Genomic DNA, 22,275 nt, shown 5'->3' on the forward strand with positions numbered 1-22,275 from the left:
GTGCCTAAACGTCCATCACCTGATGAGTGGATCAAGAAGATGTGGTATATATACACAACCGAGTACTACATGGCAATGAGAAAGAATGAAATATGGCCATTTGTAGGAAAGTGGATGGACCTTGAGGGTGTTATGCTAAGCGAAATAAGTCAGGCAGAGAAGGACAGATATCATATGTTTGCACTCATAGGTTTAACAGGAAAACAGGAGAAACCTAATGGAGGACCAGAGGGAGGGGAAGAGGGAAAGAGAGTTGGGGAGAGAGAGGGATGCAAAGCTTGAGAGACTATTGAATGCTGAAAACGAACTGAGGGTTGAAGGAAAAGGGGGAGGGCGGAAAAGAGATGGTGGTGATGGAGGAAGGCACTTATGGGGAAGAGCACTGGGTGTTGTATGGAAACCAATTTTACAATAAACTATTTTAAAAAATGTATTCTTTTCATGGTTTGGCTTATAAATTTGAGTGGAAACACATCTAAAGAAGATAAATTATTTAACAGATTGTAATAAATGATTCACTTATAAATATTCATAATGTACAATTTGCACAACATTTAGGATTTTCTGTCACATTGTATAGTAGATAGTGATTTAAAAAAAATTTTTTTACATTTATTCATTATTGAGAGACAGAGAGAGACAGAGCATGAACGAGGTAGGAGCAGAGAGAGAAGGAGACACAGAATCCAAAGCAGGCTCCAGGCTCTGAGCTGTCAGCACAGAGCCTGATGCAGGTTCTGAACCCGTGAACCACTAGATCCTGAACTGAGCCCAAGTCAGTCAACCGACTGAGCCACCCAGGCACCCCATATAGTAGATAGAGATTTTGCACAGTGAAAATTGTAGGGCTCTGAGATTTTACAATTAACTCCTATGCTCTTGATTATAAGAAAACTTTTTAAGGGAAAAACCCAAGACACACTTCCTCGGGGGAAAAAAAAAAACAACAAAAAAACAAAAAAAAACCCATCATGTAATTTCTGTCCTTGACAGAATGTATTAAATAAGCAAACACCACCAACAAGCAAAACAAGTACTACAATGTAAAAATATTAGAAAAAAACGAAAACCCTCTCACATGTATAAATGAAAGTTTGCACACAAAGAACTCACATCTTTTCAAGCTTCAATAGTAAATATCCTGCTACTATGTATTAAATACTGCATGGTTTGCCCAAGCTAAGATGAAACTACATCATGAATCAATAAGCATTTTGCATTTTCTTTCGTTATCTACTCAAAGTCATGCCTACTGCACCTCTAAACATTTCATTAAATCCAATGATACAGCAAACACTCCCAAAATAAACTTAGATTGTATTGCAGTTTCACTTAACAGTATATAAAATGCTGTGTTGTGACAAGTATCAACTATCCATTAGATACTGAATCATTTTGGTGGGGGTGGTTATGTTTAAATGAAGTTGCTTTTACAGCACCAAAGACTTAATCATCCATTTCCTATATAAAAGGTAGCTACTTTTTTGCATGGACCTCAAGCATATTGTAGTATAGAGGTGGAATTTAAGGAAAGGTATTAGGCAGGCTGTGTTGTAGCTTATGAAGAAGTAATAAATTGTATCATCTATCTTGAATGTATCATAGATAAGCTGCTATATAATGATTGCCACTTCAGATAGCTGTGAAATTAGGTGATTAACTAGTTGTTACTTAACCTTCTAATTTCTGTATAAGTCTAATTACATGAAATACAAGTTGGGGTTCTGATTTTTTTACTTTGTTTATCCATTTGGAGTGTCATTGTAACTTCTGTATTGTAAATGATGGAAAATAATTGCATATGTTAAAAAATAGTGTTATATTTAAAAAAAAAATAAAGTTACAAAAAAAAAAGAAAAAACTTTTCAAGGGATTTCATGAATTCCTGAAAAATAAATGAATACTGTGGCATTAGTTAGAATGAGAGACATGAAAGATTGTTGCCCTCTGTTACAGATTTTCTCTTAGCTGGTAGTGTTCTTAGAGACTGTAAGTTTTATTTCACCATATACCTCCTCTTGAGCCCAGAATCTGATATTCTCCAAAGCATATTTTTTTAAATTCAAGCATTTCTGGCATTTTCTGATCAGAACTTTAGCGACTTTCTACCAGAAATTTAATTAACTCAATGTATTTTCTCCAGTGTGTCATCAATACTACAACTAAATAAGTAGAGATTTACCAGGCAATTATCTTTTCTGTTCTTAAAAAAAAAATAGCTTCCACATAAATAAGTGTTCTGGGTTTCTGTTAATTCCACATAAATATAAAAAATTCTCTACCCTGAGAATAATTAGTTGAATTTAAATTGTATAACCATAACCAAATATATTAGTGTTTAAAATGCAGCACAATTCTCTTTAATTCACAATCAGACTTAATTGATTTTTAAAGCAAATCTTAAGTGTAATCACATATTTTAAAAATAGCAACTTTTACAGATGAAAAAGTGGAGACTTTCACTTCTGGGAAGACAGATTAGTCACACTGCTCCTTATTCCTCCTGCTAAGTACAACAAAAATCCCTGTACATTACATACAGAACAAGCACAAGACTCTGAATGGGAGACTGAATAAGTCACACAAGCTAAGAAACTCAGAATTCAGGTTAACAACAAGGTGGTAATTCCCCCCAAGATTCTTTTCTTTTTTGCATCATGGCCTGAAGCTAAAAAGGCTGAAAATCAAAAAACATCAATGGGCATGGACAAAACAAAACAAAACAAAACAAAACCCCTCCAACAGAAGTATGCTTTTTCTAGCCAGAAAACTAAAAATGGGCAGAATAATAGAGAGAAAATTTCTAATCACCCTTCTACTCCAGCCAAACACCAGAAAAACTGTTCCCCTCCCCCATCCATGCCAACTGAGCTGGGAGCCTAGACTTCCATGCTCCCAAGCTCTAAGGAGACAAGCTCTTCCCTTCACTGTAATGGTGTCAAAGATGGAACCACAACTCTCAATCCCAACGGCCAATAAAGAAGCCTCACCCAGTACACAGTGACAGTGGAGACACTGCGGGCAGCCAGGACTTTTACTTTTACCTAAAGGAGCAAGATGCTCCTCTTCATTAAAAAGATGCTAAAACAGGCCTGGTGGAGAGTCATGGTTTTTATACCAAAAGCAAAAATGAGGCTACTTCTGCCCTTTTGCCCCCCAGGGGGCCAGTGAAGATCACCTGGGGAGAAATAATTAGCTATTTCTCTTCTATCAGTCAAGGAAGTATTAGTGGAGTTCTAAGGGAAAGCCAAAAATTGCACCACCACGCAGCAGTAACAAGAAGCGCCCCCACTCCCTTCAGATGGTATCAACAGAAATTGATGGGGGAACCTGGATCTTCCACCCATACTTGGCAGTAAGTAGGAAGTTTGTTTTCCTTTCTCTGCTGGAGTGGGGTTGGAGGAAGTGAGCTCAAATGCAGGTAGAAATAATATCCAGAGTCTTATAGCATAATACTTAAAATGTCTAGCTTTCAGTAGAAAATCACATGTTGAAAACCAGGAAACTCTCAAAATGAATGGAAAAAAAATACAAAGAATAGATGTTAATGAGGAGAAGGCAGAGATGCTCAAATGAATATAGAATGAAAGTATGAATAGATAAATAAAAGGATAGATAAATGAATGAGTGCCAAGATAATTTAACCTTCTGACAATATAAATGCCAATCATATGGGCATAATGTATTCTTCTAGCTAAAGAGAATACAAAATATTTCCTGCAGCATCCTTTGCCCTAAAATTTTAAGCCTGTGTGCCACTGAACCCCTTGTATCCAGGGGTAATGACTGTCAGGAAAGTAAACTCTGTTTCTCTTTTTATCAGAAACTATTTTTAGGATGGAAAAAATATGCAGAGTTTTATAGACTCAGAGTTAATAACATCTTATTTTGGTTCTCAAGTGCATAATTTTCCTTCAGAAAAATTGATTAGGTTTTTGGACTGAACAGAAAATATAGCTCTGAAATATATGATGATAAACTTAGGAAACAATGGCATCATTTCAGGATTCAGTAGGAAATTTTCCAGATGTTAGAAAGTTTTAAAATACAGACCTAAATAGTTTTCTCAAGTACCAACTCTGGCTGCTGGCAGTGTCCAAATCCATGCTTCTGACTGCTTCATTACTGAGATCTCACAAAGTGTCCCTGCCGGGGAACCCCCTCTTTACTCGGTCCTGGGACTGGCCTCTTTTTAGAGTGGTGATTCTCAAACCCAGCCTGAGAATCACTTGGAGGTTTGTTAAAAGACAGTTCCTGGGCTTCACCTCCAGAATTTCTGATTCAGTCAGTCTGGGGGGAGGCTCAAATTTTGAATTCCTAAGTGTCCCCATGATGCTGATGTTGCTGGCTCAGGAACCACACTTTTATTAGCTCTGCTTTAGAGTAGCATTTACCATATTTATTCAAGATTGAGAAAATATTCTACACCACATCTCATAAAACCTATTAAAATGAGGATTTATGAAGATTCTGCTAGACATAACTTCATTTATTATTATGAGAAACTCTGTCTTTTTAAAATGTGCCACAACTGTCAAAACCAGGGAATTGAAAATCACCAGACTCAAATACCCATGGTTTCAAATTGCCCACAGAAACAGCATTTCTTTTTTTTAATATGTTTAATTTCTAAAAAAAAATTATTCGTTTTTTAAAGAGAGAGAGACAGCATGAGCAGGGGAGGGTCAGAGAGAAAGGGAAACACAGGATCGGAAGACAGGCTCCAGGCTCTGAGCTAGATGTCAGCACAGAGCCCGACACGGGGCTTGAACCCACGAACTGTGAGATCAGGACCTAAGCCAAAGTCAGAAGCTTAACTGACTGAGCCACTCAGGCACCCCATGAAGCATTTCTTAACCATTTAACATTTTTGGTGTGCTTGTTACTGGTCTATGTTGTACGTTCTCATTAATATGTATACATATTTCTATGTATCTGTCTCAATTATACTATTTTTTGTTTTTGTTTCTTATAAAACAAAAAGTTCTATGAAATCAAATTTTGATCATTTTATGACAATAAGTCTGCTCGTTCATTTTTTTCCCCTGACCAGTTATTTCAAGTTAAAATTAGAGCCCAAAAGTTCTGGTGGATATGTCCAACCCATACATTATGAACTACAACATACTTTGTTATCATACAATCATTTAATAAAATACTGAAAAAGCAATTTACCCAATACTACCCAATGGATATGTCACCCATACATATGAATTACAACACATTTTGTTACCATACAATCATTTAATAAAATACTCAAAAGCACTTTACCCCATACTACTCAGGAATATACTCTTTGATGAAAGGTGGACTAATTCAACATACCTATTAGAATATATTTTCAAAATGACTAAGTTGGTAATTCATTAGATTGGTTCTCATAGAAAGTCTACTCCTCAAGCCAATACTACACAGTATGTTAATAAACTTGGATTTCAACAAACAAATAAAAAAAGAAACTTTATTTTTATTTACTAAAAACACTTTCTTTAAAAAGTATAATCCATTAAATGTGTAGTGCAATTAGGTAGGCTTCATTTGGAAACAGGCGTTAGTTTTTGCCTACAAGGTATATTTTATTTTGTTTTGGACAACAAAAATCTTGCGAAGTTTCTCAAACCCAGATATGGCAATGTTCCAAAAGCTTTTAAAGTGCCTTTGGCAGGAGCGTATGGATTTTGGTGGTTTTATGTTGATTTCTTGTTGCATTTTTCCACCATGCTTTTGTTCCCTTTTTTTCTCTTTGGAGAACACAAGACTTTGCGAATAGTTATGGGGCTTGCCTGGAGTGCTGTGACAGGGAATTACATCCTGTTTAAAGGGAATCGTCTATGAGGAGGTATTTACACTGGACGCAGATCAGGGTGGGAGAGCCAAACCCACAATTAGTAGGAGAGACATTTATCTCCCAGTGCACAGTCCTCCGCATGGGCACAGCCTGGAAGCCAGGCAAAATGGATGGAAATAGCCTTCTGCAAGTCAGCAAAGGCGGAGTCTTCGGTGGTTTGAGGCCCACTGATTGTTGCCAGAAGAGTTGGCTCAGGATAAGCTAGAAAAAGCACATCTGTACATAGTTGTCTTCTCTCTTTTCCTTTTAAGCAGTTTGACTCAAAATCTTTATGCCATATTTTGCTTTCTATATATGAACAAGCCTTATGACTTTGCATAATTTGAAATCATTTTAGATTACAGACAGTTCCGTGGGGCACCTGGATGATTCAGTCTGTTAAGTGTCAGACTCTTGATCTGCTTAAGATTCTCTCCATCTCCTATTGCCCTTCTCCAGCTATGCTCTCTCTCTGCCTCTAAAAAAAAACAAACAAACAAACAAACAAATAAAATTTAGAAAAAAAACAGACAGTTCTGACTTATGATAGTGCAACTTTTGACTTTTTGACTTTACAGTGGTATGAAAGCAATATGTATATTTAGCAGAGACTGTACTACAGATTTTAAATTTTGCTCTTTTCCTGGGCTAGCAATATGGTGAACAGTCCTCTCTGGTGATGCTGGACAACAGTAGTGACCCATAGCTCCCCATCAGCCACAGTTCACGAGAACCAACAACCTTACAATCATTCTGTACCCATACACCCATTCTGTTTTTCACTTTCAGTACAGTATTCAATAAATTACATGAGATAGTCAACACTTTATAATAAAATACTGTGTTTAATGATGTTGTCCAACAGTAGGAGAATATTCTGAGCATGTTTAAGATCAGCTGGGCTAAGCTATATTTGGTAGCTTAGATGCATTGAATGCATTTTTGATTTATGATATTTTCAATTTACAATGGATTTACCAGAATATACACAGTATATTTCTCAAGTTAGCAGAGCAAGATCATCTGGCTAAAAGTGTTTAACCTATGGTTTCTCATTGTCATCTCAAATTATGTATAAAAGAAAATTTACCTCATCAATGAAAATTGCCTCTCATCATAGTTATATCTTGATGATATTTTTGTAGCATGAAATTGCAATGGTTGGCTCTGGAAACCAATTACAGAGCCTGGAGTGGGGGAGAGTGGAGAAGTAAGGAACAAATAATGAAGGAGGAAGAAAAATTTGAAGCCGATTTCTCTGGTGAATCAAAAAGCACCCAGGCAATGCAGATAGAGAAGGCTGCATCTAGAAAAACAAGAAGTGTCAGAGCAACAGTTGCACTGCACAAAGCTAAACAGGCAAGGGAGATTTTACTTAAGTTATTACAATGGGGAAGGGAGACCAGAACTAAATTAGAACTCAACTCCAATGGAACAACGAATGGGAGTACTTTGAAAGGATGGTACAAACTAGTGGGAAAGTGTGGGATGACACCAGGGGGAGATTAATCAATGGGATGTGATGAGCACACAAGCATCTTCCTGAGTTTGCAAGATTAGGCCACCTGTGGTTGTTAACTGGTGTTCATTAAAGTTAGGCTTCTACCATCCTGGGACATAAGGATGCTATTTTCCTTGAAAATTATATGTCAAAGGGATGGTTTTTAGGTCCTTGAGAAAAGCATTTCTGGACTATAAAACTGGCAATAGGCTTTTAAAAAAGATTTACATATATCCCAAAGGGAGAGAGAAAGGATTTGAAAGTATGAGCTTTCTAAAGAAAATATCCTAAGAAAAGGGTAGTCAAGGAAGAGCCTAGAGTCAGGGAGAGATTTGCCCAAAGTTTCATCAAGTGCCTATGGCCCCTCTAGCCTGTGGCCATTGCCACCATTCTGTCTCTGTCTCACTTTGGCCAGATTGATACATATAAATCATATCCTTAAGTCCTTTAAGCATTTAAATTAAGGTTTCCTATACTAGCAGTTATAGTGGGCAACTATACCTAATCCCTCTCATGAGGGATACATTCAGAATAATAACTCTTGCAAAAATGCCTCAAGCTGTGCCTGGCACAATTTGTGGTCTTCTGTGAATACTAGTAATTGTTATCTGTTACCTTCCTTTTTTTTTTCTAGTAAAGATGGGACACAGGTTGGAAAGTGCTGTGGATGGAGGAGGATGAGTGACATGGATATTGTAAGACAACATGCTAACAGCTCTAATTACTTTCCTTTTTAGGGTTTTGCTTCCCCAGTGTATATGTAGACAAGTATTTTTCTTGCAATGGTAAACATAGACTCCTCACAAATATGTTTCCAATCATGCTCATCCACAACATATTCAAACAAGTGCCACAGCAAGAATAGACAACCTGAAAAGATTTCTAACTAGAGAAAGTCAGTAAACTCAGTTGCCATCAGAGTTTATAGCTTTGCAGAAAAGAAACCATCTGAGTTATGTGTCTTAATCCTTAAATTGACATTAGAATCAACTAATCGTTAATAGAGTGAGGTATCATCTCGCATGCACAGTCATACACATCATCACACATACATAGATATATAGATCCATTAACATCCATATAATACCCACTATAAATTTATTTTTTTGATTTATTTTGAAATAGGATGTGGCAATTCTATTTTCCTTAAAGAGTCACAGTAATATTTCTAGACCCACATGCTTCTTCAGGAACTTGTCATTCCCTATCGTGTGTTAGAATGTCTCTTTCCTTCCCTTGAACCTGTGCAGGTCTTTGTGACTCTATGATAAAGAGAACGGGGCCAATGACATTGTATGTTAACCGTATTGGAGTCCAAATAAAAAGCTTAATTAAAATTAAAAAAAGGAGAATGGGGCCAAAGAGATGCTGTAAAACTCTGAGTTCAGGTCTGAGCTATATGGCAAATGCCTGGAATTCTCTATCTGCCCCCATCTCTCTTTTTTCTCCCTCTTGCATGTGCACATATCTTTGGATTATTTCCCCTTCTAACTTTGGAGGCTTCCAGTTATACCTCAGTCCCCTGGAGCAGAAAAAGAAGCGATCCTTGTACCCAATCCAAATTCTCGATATGCAAAATCCATGATTATATTAAATGGTAGTTTTATACCACTAAGTTTGAAAGTTATATGTTTTACTGTTAAGTATTCATAACAAGACAATGGGAATTGCAACTTGTATATATTTCGATTATTTCAATGCTTTAAAGGCCTCTGTTAAAGAGTTGGAGCTTTTTTTTATGTTGACAAATATAATATCTGAAAAGAAAGGCAACAGTCCAAATGGCCAGAGGTCGTGACTCTATGGTTGAACTCACAACCTGAGGACCTAAAAGACAATAGAAATCACTTAGCCTAAAACATTCACACATTCTGGCTAAAACTGCCTTGATGTGTGTTTATCTAGGCTCCCATTTATGTCAGACCTGAGAAATGTTCTCCGGTTGATTTTCAAAAATAGCTTTCTGTTGCAGTTTACACAAAGTTCAAACAAAACTTTATTCTCTAGTGAGAAGTTTGGGTGGGTTACATTTATTTTTAATTTATTTTTTTAATGTTTCTTTATATTTGTGTGTGTGTGTGTGTGTGTGAGAGAGAGAGAGAGAGAGAGAGAATCTGAAGTAGGCTCCAGGCTCTGAGCTGTCAGCATGAGCCAATGTGAGGCTCAAATCCAGGAACTGTGAGATCATGACCTGAGCTGAAGTCAGATGCCAGATGTTGACTGGGCCACCCAGGAGCATCTAATTTTATTTTAAATTCCAGTCCAGTTAACTAATATAGTTTCTATTAGTTTCCAGTGCACAATACATTATTCAGCACTTACATATGACACCCAGTTCTCATCATGACAAGTGCTCTCCTTAATCTCCATCACTTATTTCACTCACCCCCTACCCAACCCCCTCTGATGACTATCAGTTTGTTCTCTATAGTTAACAGTCTGTTTCTTATTTTTTCTCTCTCTCTCTCCTTTCTCTCTCTTTCTCTCTCTCTCTCTCTCTTTCTGTGAAAAGGTTTATTGGAGCCTGAGAAAATTTTCGGCCACATTCCATATCCTGAACCACTGTCTCTCAATATCTTGCAGACTTGATAAGTGGATGACAAGAACATAGGTTATTTTTCTAAAAAAACGTATGCCCTTGTTATGACTTTCACTCAACTTGCCTAGCCCCCTTGCACATCTCAGTCTTTTTCATTATTTAAAGTCTAAACTCTCAGAGTCAATAAGTGGGCATGAATGACAGATATCATTCTATGTGTGTCCATGTCTATATCCTGGGCTCATATTGTCTGAGAACACCTTCTATTGCTCAGTTCTTCAGTGACTGGAAAGAGAGCATGAATATATGGCAATGTCTTTGTCCTTTAATTTAATAAGGAAATTTTACTGCATATCCTTTGCTGCTCTAACGAGTTCACTTCATAAAATCCTATTCCTAGATCTCACTCTTAAATAGATGACCTAAATATCTTATTAAAATTGTTATTTCCCTCCCCAATAAAAACTTTTTTTCAGAATCATTTTAATCATTTTATTTTGATGAAAAGATTATCCTTGATAAAGCATTCTTCATTAACTTACTAGCATAAAAAGTATCTTATTACTTTCCTCTATTTAAAATTAGAGTAAAAAATAACTACAGTGTTTCAGAGTTGGGAAACTAGAAAAGTAATGATGTCATTGTAATAAATAGGAAGTTTGGAAGCTTGATATCTGAATGGAGTCATGTAAGAAAGCTTCCAACTAAAAAAAAAGTCAAGGATAGAGGCATAGAGTTTTGAGATTTGTCTGTATAGACATAATAGCTGAAATCATTAAAATGAGTTAGCTCTCTGAGTGAGTATAAAGAAAAAGAATACCACTTACTTGTGTATTAATTCATGGTATATTTCCAATTGTCTTCAATTCATTTAACCATATGATTACTTTTGTCTGTTTATACATATCAACCCACTACTACTATTTAAAGCAGCATGGGGACACCTGGGTGGTTCAGTTGTTTGAGTGCTGACTTTGGCTCAGGTCATGATCTCCTAGTTCGTGGGTTCAAGCCCCACGTCGGGCTCTGTGCTGACATCTCAGAGCCTGGAGCTTGCTTTGAATTCTGTGTCTCCCTCTCTCTCTTCCCTGCCCTGATCGCACTCTATATGTCTCTCTCTCAAAAGTAAATATAAATAAACTTAATTAAAGCAGCCTGAAGTTTCAGACATGGTAGAAATTTAATATTCTTTATAAACTATTTGTTACAAGACAAAATCCACTGAGAAGCTAAGAAAACTTTCATAAGCACCCTCAATCTTTATCACTATTTTGAACTTCTGCTAAAAATGCCCAAAGGAAAAAAGAACACATATTCTGTGCAAGGCCCTACCCCCAGGCAATGGTGATACAATGAAGAATGAAACAGAGTAAAAAACCTGCCCTCAAGAAACTTATATTTTATTAGTGATGGAGATGAACAGAGACAATATAATCAACAAACAGCTGCTTAACACATACAGTGTCAGGTGTTGCTATGTGCTTTGAAGCAAAGTGAATTTGTGAAGGAGGATAAAGGAAGGCTGTCTGGAAGGTGAGAGTTAGAATCTAAATAAGGGTCCGGTGCAAGTTGCACTGAGACAGGGCAATTGCACAGCGGTGAAGGATCCGAGACGTATCGAGGAGAGCATTCCAACAGAAAAAGTGCAAGACCCTGGCCTGGCAGATGACTGCCATGCTGGGAGAACAAGAATGGCAACATAGGTAGAGGGAAGTGAGCCAGGGATAGGTAGCAAGGGAAGTCAGAGGGAGATAAGAAAGGGGTAACTCCATAGACCTTCAAGGATCTTGTAAAGACATTGATTTTTTTTTTCCTTTTTGTAAGATGGTAATTGTTGGGAGCCGACCTTCATCACCCACCTGATGGCAAAGCCCAGGGGGCTGACAAGAGAAGATCCCACAGCAGTTCTCTGGAAGCGAAACTACCGATATCCCTTCTTCTAATCAATCACTTATTCAATCAGTTCAAATTTGTCTTACTGGGCCTTTCTCTGTAACTTAGCAATCCCTTAATCATTAAGGGCACTTTGAAGAAAGCATGCCCCTGTGGTAGGTTACAGTGGGCAGTTACCAGGAAAGCAGTCATGCTCCAATTTCTCTAAAGAATAGGCTCGGCCAGTTTCAAGTAGCCTTGCCAGTTTTTGGCTCAAACAATTGGAATAATAATATAAAAAATAACTGGCCCTCTGGCATCAGCCACATGGACAGCATTTTTTTTTTCTTTTCTTTTCTTTTTTTTTTCAGAACCAAACTGGGCTTTATTGAAATGCCAGGAGCAGGCACATGTCAAGGTAGTGAAGGAAGGAAGGACAGAAGGACGGAAGGAAGGAAGGAAGGAAGGAAGGAAGGAAGGAAGGAAGGAAGGAAAGAAGGAAGGAGGGAAGGAGGAAAGGAGGGAGGTGGTGCAGGCGGTGGGAGATGGTAGGAAGGGGCAGGCCCCAGGTCCATGGCCCTGGCAGCCCCTCTGTCTGCAAAGGGCTGAGTGGATACAATCACCCCCTCCCCCCAATGAAATAGCATACTTAGGCCTGCAGGGCCTTTGCCTCCTGGACTGTGAAGGATCCAAGAGGGACTGGAAGCACTAATTTTTCTCTCTTGGGAGGGAGGAAATAGTAAGATTAATGATTAATCCTTTAAAGTAGAAAAGCAGTAACACAAGGAAATAACCAGAAAGTTTTCTCTTGGATCAATTCCCTGAGAACTTTCTGAGAGTAAAAACAATAGCTTGATGCAAACATATAGAGAGTAGAAAGCATATATAAGCTTGCTGAAAAATCAATAAACTGTCCAGATCGGTTCACCTGAGCTGTCTGTGTCCATTCCTTCGTGCCGATGCCAGCCCTCCTTCAGGACACCCCTGGACCAGCCGGGGCGGGACTTTGGCAGGTAAGCCTCTAGACGAACATGAGCAGAGGAGGGGCACAAACCACCTTAGATTCTAGAATGGTATTTCTGGCTGCTGTATTGAGACTAAACTTATGGGGGTAAAAGTGGAAACAGAGAGGCTATTGTAATAATCCAGGGATGATTCATGGTAATTAGGGCAGGGTTATTTGTCAAAAGAAGGTGAAAAGATAACTAAAGGGATTTCATGATAGGTATTAAGAGGAGGATTGATAGAGAACTCAAAGAATAGAAAGGAATATTAAAGTTTTTAAGGATGTGTTTCATATAGAACTAGAACCAGTGGCCCATAGTCCGTATCAATTGTGGCCATTTCATAGAAGTGGGTTAGAATACTACCTATGTCTGAACTAGATCATGAGTATATGGGGTTTATAATAAATGCTCTGGAAATATTTATGTATTTGAATTTGATTTGAAGTTGCAGCATATTGACATATGGAACCACCAGTCTTATTGGCCAATTGTTCATTTCTGTACTGCCCTATAATTATTCAAGCTGTATTTAACATTTTTAAATAACATGGAAGTAGAACTTCTCTTGAAAATGTTATCTGACATAAACTCTCATTAATAATTAGAATTTGTAGGCTATACATATACTGAATCAACCATAAAATGGATGTGGTTAGTATGAGACACACTATGGATGAAGATTTCTTTTTCCCCACTCTATTGTAAAATAATTGGGCTTAAAACTGTTAGAGAAAAGTATTTAGAGTTGAGGCAGTAGTACAAATCACTAATATATATCAAACATTTTAACTGTTGTTTAGAAAATATGTTGGACATGTCTGCCTTGAGGAGCTATAATTTTAAATATAGTGAGAGGGAGAGGGAGAGGGAGAGGGTGAAGGAAAGAAAGAGATTGAGAGGAAGGAAGGGGAGAAAAGAGAAAAAGAGAGAATGATATTTCCACACTGAATATGTCCCTATGCCCCTTGGCCCAGATGACATTGGATTACCCACTGCTTTGGATAATTTCTGTCATTCAAAACCTCTATTGATATCAGTAATGATATGATTTTAGGAATATAGCAATCTAAAAATTGAGGAATACGTTGAGGTGCATGCAACTCAGGAATTAGCAACCTTTCCATGTCTGCTTACATGCATGGTATAGCAATGTGGAAAAGAAGGAAGCATAGTGGAAATAAAGGGATGTGAACTATTTAGAAGATTCTCTAGTCAGCAAGATCTCCCTCATATTGCTCACTATAGAAATACACTATGAACTAACAGGTATCTCTTCAGTGCAAATAACCCCTGAGATGACTGTATATTGACTTTGAGGTCAAATATATCTGCTGTTGAATCCTGGCTCTGCCATTTACTACTCATGTGACCTTGGCAACGTAGCTATTATTTATCTACTGATTTTTACAGAGACTTGCTTCCTTTCATATAGTAGAACATACTTGCTGTTGTTGATTAGCTGCAGGTAACCTCTCCCTCTATGCATTCTTCTCGAAACACTGACACTCATTCTTCCTCCTCTCTTCCCTCGTCCCCTCTCCCCTCCTCATCACCTACCCCCTCCACACACAGCAGTAGTTTTCCCTGGGAGATTTATATCCCTTTATTCACTTATCTCCAGATAGAAATATTTCATTCCTTTATCTATTCATTCAATCAGCTAAAATTTATTAGGCATACCAGTAAGTATTATGCACCCTTAGTATACAAAACAATATATAAAACAGACAGTGGTGCCTGTCTTCACAGAACTTTTCCTTTAGTAGGGGATGCAGACGGTAAGTATATTATATAGTAAAGCATCACTTTCTATAGAATTTTGGAAGGTGATGAATGCTTTGAAAAAAAAATGAAGTGGAAATCAGTACTTGAAGGGCATTAATCATAAATCTATTGGTTATAAAAGGTCTCCTTGAGAAAGTGACATTTGGATAGACGTGTGTAAAGAAAAGGAACAATCAAGAGGCCAGTATAGCTAGGAAAGGAGAAAGATGGAGAGAGGAACAGGGCTGAGTTAGACCTGACAGGGTTGGGCTGATGAGAGCACGACCAGTCACATACAGGGCCTTGTACCCAGAAAGGCCCTGAGCTTGGTGCTGAATGCTTCATGGCCACCTTCTTGAAATTATTAATAATTTGTCTTTGAATTTATTGTTTGTAGATGTGCGCTGATGGGACAGTGCCGTATTCTCCAGAGCTTGGAGGCTCAGTACATGCAGGATCCCACCTTCCAGGGCTTGACTAACCCTCCTGTTCCCCGTATCCTCCACTCTGAAGGCCTGGTGGGGCCTGGGTGAGGACTGGAAAGGGTCTGGATTAGTACCTCGAAGCAGAGCCTGGTGGTGGCCATCTGGTTCAGGACTAGAAGTGCTATGTGCATTTTGTGGGTGAGTCAGTGGGGAAGCCTCATTCATCCCAGATCCAGGTGCCTGTGGTGTCTTGGTACAGAGTGTGCAATACCCTTGACAATTGGGCAATGGGCCTTTGGGAAATGGACATGCCTAGTTGGACTTCCTTCTCCCAGCAAGGGCACAGCCTCTGAGTCCTGTAGCTTCTGGGGAGAAGGGGAAGGAAACCCAGGAGCCAATGAGTGCCACCCCATATTCAGTAGTGAGGCAAGGCCCCTGGGCATCAGGGAGGACCTTTCCTTTCCCAAGGAAGAACATGACAGGTCAAGAGGGACCATGAAAGGAGGAAAAACAACCCTATACTTTAGTACTTTTAATGGAACTTAAGAAAGCAGAAAAGGGGGACCTGAATTTTCATTTTGATCTGAGCCCGCTGTCGTAACCCGAAGGCCAGGGCTGCTCGTCCCAGGTGATCTGCGGTACCTGTTTCGTCCGCCCCCCCAAGGGGCAGAGTGGAGAATTGTCGCAGGTCCTTTTCCTGAGGGAGGGAGAGAAAAAGGGGACAGGAGAGGGAGACGCAAAGAGTAAAGACAGAACTCATGGTTCTCAGATCAGGCGAAAGAGAGCGTTTATTCAAAGAACTGTTCTTTATATAGTCTTCAGGGGGGGAAGACAAGGCAAGCTGACCTAGGCAGGCTACAGAGTCGGATGCATATCAAAGAAGCGCCCCAACTTTGCCTCAGCAATCTTGGGGGATGCAGAACTAACACTGAATACGGTTTTGATCTTTTGTGTGCCTTGGCCACTAATGTCTAGCTCAGCAAGACAGTCGCCAAAGTTATTTTGACCAGGAAATGGCAATCTCCAGCCTCCAGATGCAAATCTTGTTTACTGGCTCACTCAACGGAGTGATAATCCTTGCCTGAGGCAGACAGAAAACTTGGCGGCCCCAACACCAGGCAAATCAAGTAACCAGTCCTATGGAGAGGTAAGAGAAGGCAGATTATTTAGGATTGCATAAACTCTTCATTTCAAGGACAGTCCTTGCGGGGTTTTGAAAAGAGTATGGACATGGTATAATCTGTTCTATATTTTTAAAAGTCTCTGCCGTTGTTTTGAGAGAGCCTGAAAATGGGTGAGGACGTCATTTCCAGCCCAAGTGAGAGATGTGATGGAAGCTTAGACCAGGTGAGAGTGGAGGTGGTGAGAAGTTGCAACAATCAGGATTAGATCTGAAGGTGGGGTTGAGATAATTTACTAATGGATTGTGTAGATCTTTGAGCTACACAGGTATACACAACTTCCCAGATTCACTGAGCTGTGCACTTATTATCTGTGTATTTTACTATATGGAAATCATACCTCAATAGAAGTAAAAATAAAAACAAAATGATTGTGCAGAGCAATTTCCACGGTATGGCCTCATGTGTGAAGAAAACAAGGAATGGCTTTCTTCTTTAGGCAAATATCCTTCTGTATGTGAAATAATTTCTGGGAGGTTACACAAGATACATTAGCAATGTTAACCTGTTCAAGATCTGGGTCAGGAAATAAGCAGAGAAAGATAATTATTTTTTAAAGACTTTTTATAATTTCCATAGTGTTTAACCATATAAAATATTACCTAATAAACTGGTAGATAAATATATTATGCATTTGAGACACATTTTAAAAGTTTGCACCATTCAGTATCAAGGAAATAAAATATTCCCAAGCACTTTCAATACCAATAAAAGAAAGTCTGATTTGGGCTAGCACCAGATATGAGCAATAATGTTCTTGGTGTTCTGAATCGACAAAATTCATAATTTCTAGCCATGACAAGAACAAAGCATATTTCTACATGTCACTTTTGAAAAAGGACACAAAGAGGCTTTAATCAAGTATAATAAGGCAGGGGAATCAGAAAGTTGCATTCTGTCATTGGCACAATACAAACAGGGCAGATAAAGGGGTAATTTTCTACAACTAATAGAAGATGGACAGAAAGAAGTATGATACAGAACAGTTGCCACCCCTGGAAGAAAATATCTGACCTAAGTTAACAAAACAGACAGAGTGTTCTAGGGCAGAGAACAAGAGCACCATCTGCTTTCCTTGGATTCAACGCTTCTCTCTCACCTCAGCCAACTGTGCTCGTCTCCCTATTGCTCTGCCCCACTCCCTCTTGCTGTGCCTAACTTCACCACACCAGAGAACATTTTTAAACTATAAAGCCAATCATTTAATCCTCTTGCTTAAATCCCTTCCAAAGTGTTAACATGATCAACAATGGTCTGCACCATATCTATCTCCAACTCCACCTGTAGTCACCTTCTTTTTCATCTCCTCAGCACACTGACCCTACTCATCTCTTTTTCACTCAGTATCCTTGTATGTGCTGTTCCTAGGTATTTGATGCTTCTTTCCTACAATGCTTTGCCTGGCTAACTCTTAATCACACTTCAGGCCTCAGTAAGTGGCATTTCCTCAAAAAGGTCTTCCATGACTTTTTGATCTAAGCAAGTAGCCTTTGTTATAGTCTTTCCATTACTTTTACTTAATGATATTTATCATAATGTATAATTACATTATTACTTAGCTCTGTCCCTTGAAGATACTTGACACTATCAGCACAGGCATTATGAACGTTTCATTCATTATTGTTCACCCAACACCTGGAGAAAAGGCTCAGTTCATAGTTATTGAAGGAATTATAACCTATTATTAACCTGTCTGCCTTCAAAATTCCCTTTATGTATACCAGATTTGTCCATTGTGAGCCACAGAAATGTTAGTAGTCATGATTGAAAAATACAAACCAAAAATTAATTCACTTGAATTAATTTATTTTAATAATACATTTATTTAATGTAGTATATCAATATATTGCTATTTTAACATAAAATGAATGATAATTATTAATGAGATAATTTACAATTAAATTTTCAGAGTAAGTCTCTGAAATTTTGTGTCTACAACATCTCAATTTGAACTAACCATATTTTAATGCTCAGAGCCCTTGTAGCTAGTGGCTACCACATTGGCTAGAACAGGACATAGAATCTTTAGGATGGAAAGTTTTGGCTCCCAAATTCCCACAATCCTGTGGGCTCTTTTCATGACCATGTACTCTTCCCTACTGTGCCAGCTCCATGGAGTCACCTCGCCTTTTGTGCCAGCCTCAGGAAAGGAGAATATGTGGGGAAAACTCCTTTTTATTCCCTCTTTGTCTTTCCCATACACCTCTCCGTTAACCTATGCATACACGTTCATCTTTAATTGCGAGGAAGAGAACAAAAACCAATAGGCTATTGATAGTTAATTCAAAGTTTGACTCAACTAAACAAAATTACTCACACAAAATGATAAATTTAATATTCACTAACTATAAGTGCCTATCATTCCCATGTTATTGTAAATTTAAGAGATAGAAAGACTAAAAGGATTTTTTTTTAAAATCCTTCTTGCCTACTTAAGTCAGACTCTGTTCCCATTCTCCTGACCTTGGCTTACTCCTGTCTCTAACAGTATTTCCTTTTCAAAGTCCACAAGATACATCTTCACTCTCCTTTAGGAAAATTACACCTCTACCTCTGAGTTTACAATAGAGTTCTCAATAGAGAAAATAATATTCACTAAGAAGTGTTCTGGAACTTGGTGGGAACATTTTTGGTTGTCACATAACTGGAATTTAGTGGGCAGAAGCTAAAGATGCCGGATTTCCTGCAACATGTACTATGCAAAGAATTGAAAGAATTCCATTTTCTAGCAGATTTCCCGATAACCAACTGGAAATTGATGTAGATATGCAGGTGAAAGACTGTTTAATTAAAAAGAAGTGACACTTTTTAATTTAAAAGAAGAATATCATATTAAAAATAGTGACTGACTATTCTTGATTATATAAAACCAAAGCAAACAGTTTCTTAGCACTGTTTTGGTTTATAATAAAATTTTAAATGAAGTTTATATGAAGGATTGCTAGACTGCCCATTTTTTCTACTTTTTTTATTAAGCTTAGATTTCTCTCTCAGAAAAGGAAAAAAAGACTCAAGACCAAGAATTAATCAAATAGGTAGGTGGTTGGGATCAGGTAGACGATAGAAAAGACCCAAGATGGTTAAGTTTTGCATACACACACACACACACACACACACACACACTATTTATGAATAAAATTGCTCTCTAGGTTGTCACCTAATTATTCTTTGGCACTAGTGAATGTACATGAAATCTTTCTGTTGTCCCTATGTGATTTGAAGCAATTATAAATAAATATAAAATGTCCTTGACAATATTCTTGCAGCTTTCCTATTGATACAATGTTTGTAGTATGCAAAATTTCAAGTGTTTTGCTGGAGCAAAGCACCTTTTTATACAGCAATTCTCACACCAGAATTATCCTTCTCATCTTAATTGATTTGTTTAAAAGGAACACCAAATCCACTTGCTAATTCAGTGACAATCAACAGGGTGGGGTATGGAAGGCAGCAAGAGAGAAAACCAGAAGAGGCATGTGGGAACTTACTAAGTTATTTCTCTGATTTCACCCACCAGGCAGAGGCAAGAAAAAAATATTAGAAAGCCTACTATTCTGAATTTCATCGTAGTCCATTCTGTTCCACATTGCCATGACCTATTTAAACCGGAAAGTACACATCTGATGACTAATACAGCAGACCGGCCCCTTCCTTGGCTTTCTGCAAGCAGGTGATCAGAGCATGGAGACAATGGCAATGTCACCGGTGTATTTCAGGCTTCTGTTGCACATTGCACTGCTAAGAAGGCAGGGGCTGGAAACCGAAAAGAAGGGCATAAAGCAGCAGGACATCAATGTTCCCACTCCACAGAGCCTGCCAGCCATATGGCCTCCCAATGCCCCGAAATGCACACATGCATGCACACACCGGCACATTTATTTCAGAGGATCTCATTATTTCACAGTTACATTTCTGTTTATGTGTATTAACAGAATTTTCAGTTGTCCTTTTAAATTTATTAAATTTATTATGGGAAATGTTGAGAAATATTAATTACGAAAACCAGTGAGCTTTTTGCTTGTCTTAAAAATTGTATCTAAATTAGCAAGAAAAAGATGGATAACTCAAGTGATCCAGAAAAACAGACCATGAAAAGAGTCTTGGGATTATGGAAGCTTTGATGGTTAAGGTTAAAAAGAGGCTTAATATCAATGTCAGGGAACTAAAATTTCCTGTCTCCCATTAGGTCCTTCTAACTGGACTAAGAATTAAATTGACATGAGACAGATTAACAGGAGAAAATCAAATTTAATGTCATACATTTGGAGAATCCACATAGATATGGAAATCCCAAAGACAGGCAAAATGAATATATGTAAGTCATCTTGAACTAAGGAGAAGTGGGGTCTGGGACTTCAAAGAGAAGGAATGTAATTTGCAGGGTAATATGAAGAAGAGCAGATGTTTTGTAAGTACATAGATGTTTGCCCTGATGTACAGATGAGTCACTCAGTCAAACTATATCTCTGGTATTAACCCTTATTCTGGAAAGGACCACCAGTTTAGATTCTTCTTTATAGTTAAGAAAATAGCAAAAGTTTCTCTTGAACTTGCAGGGTCTCAGTTGCCTTCAGCTCAAAATAATCTTCATACCAAAGTGACCCATCTTGGGGTGGCCTGTCCTTGTCCCCTACAATATCATCTAACCAATGCTCTATCTTTATGGCCAAAAAACAAGAAGATGTCTATGAAGTCAAAACATTTGTTTGGGATACTTAGGACCACAAGACAGGGTACTTATGGGCCCAGAACCCAGACCACATTAAGCTCACTCCAGGCCCCTGTCCAACCTACCAGAAGATACATGGATACTGAAAGAAACAACTGAATTTTTGGAATAAAAAATAGAAGACAATAAAAATGAAGAGGTTGAGATTATAGTGCATTTCCTTGTTTATGTGGATGATTTTTCATGATGGCAGATAAAGTGGACATATGTAAGGCCCACTAATATTAATGGGCCTCTAATATTAATGTTTTAATGGCCCATACTTATTTCATTTTATTTTACTTTACAGTTATTTATTTATTTTGAGAGAGAGAGCATGATAGCATGAAACGGAGAAAGGCAGAAAGAGGGAGAGAGTGAATCCCAAGCAGGCTCCACACTGTCAGTCCAGAGCCCATCACAGGGCTTGATCTCACAAACCATGAGATCATGACCTGAGCTGAAATCAAGAGTCAGACACTTAGTTGACTGTGCCACCTGGGAGACCCAAACTGAATTTATTTTAAATAACGTGAAGTGAGACTAAAGTATTTCAAGAGTTTGAGAGAAATTTTCAAAATGCTGACAATTATACACGAATGCCTCACATGTGCACAATGCTTAGCTCACTTAGATCACAATGTTTGCAATTCTATTAATAAATAATGATTCAATGTTCTGAGTGTAACATATCCTTTATTGGATTTTGGGGGCAGAATTCTTCCAATTTGCTGCATTGACCTTACTGCTGTTTCTGAAACAAAATGTGAGGAATGCTTAATGTATTAAACATGCATAAGAATATGACAAGATACTATATAAATATTATAAGAAATCCATTGTTTTATATTTAATCTAATTGAACATCTGGATTAATAACAATAGATCATGCCCTATTTTCAAAAGCATGTCCTGCTTCCAGAAGTTGGTAAACTTCATATTGATCTAAAAATTCCTTTTTAATAACAGTATTATACATATTATATGTATTATATACACATATCCAAATAGGATAAAAACAACTTTTCAATGTATAAATTCTATACTTTAAGACTCCAAAATTCTATAACTTAGTATATACCATTTAAAAAAAACTCTTGATGTGTTTTGGTATCCAAGTTTCTAAATGACTGCTTTTTAATAATCTAAAATAATAATTCCATCTGAAAGTATTCAGGCAATATGTTCTTTGATATTATTTCTTTAAGAACTACTAAACAACTTTCAGAGTTTTATGGGTTAATAATATTTTTCCTTATTTCTATTCATATAAAAACTTGAGAAAAAAATCCCCATCTACATTTACTATAAATCATATTCCTTGTTCATCTGGGAGGCATGCAATATAACAGAACATATGTTCAGAATTTCACAGGAGTAAGGAAATTGTAAAAAATGGCAATCAAACTGTAAAACCGTGGCTAAAAAAACCCTTTTCTGAATTATAGTTT

The sequence above is a fragment of the Suricata suricatta genome, chromosome 7, assembly GCF_006229205.1.
Source record: "Suricata suricatta isolate VVHF042 chromosome 7, meerkat_22Aug2017_6uvM2_HiC, whole genome shotgun sequence".
In the NCBI taxonomy this organism is placed as follows: domain Eukaryota; kingdom Metazoa; phylum Chordata; class Mammalia; order Carnivora; family Herpestidae; genus Suricata; species Suricata suricatta.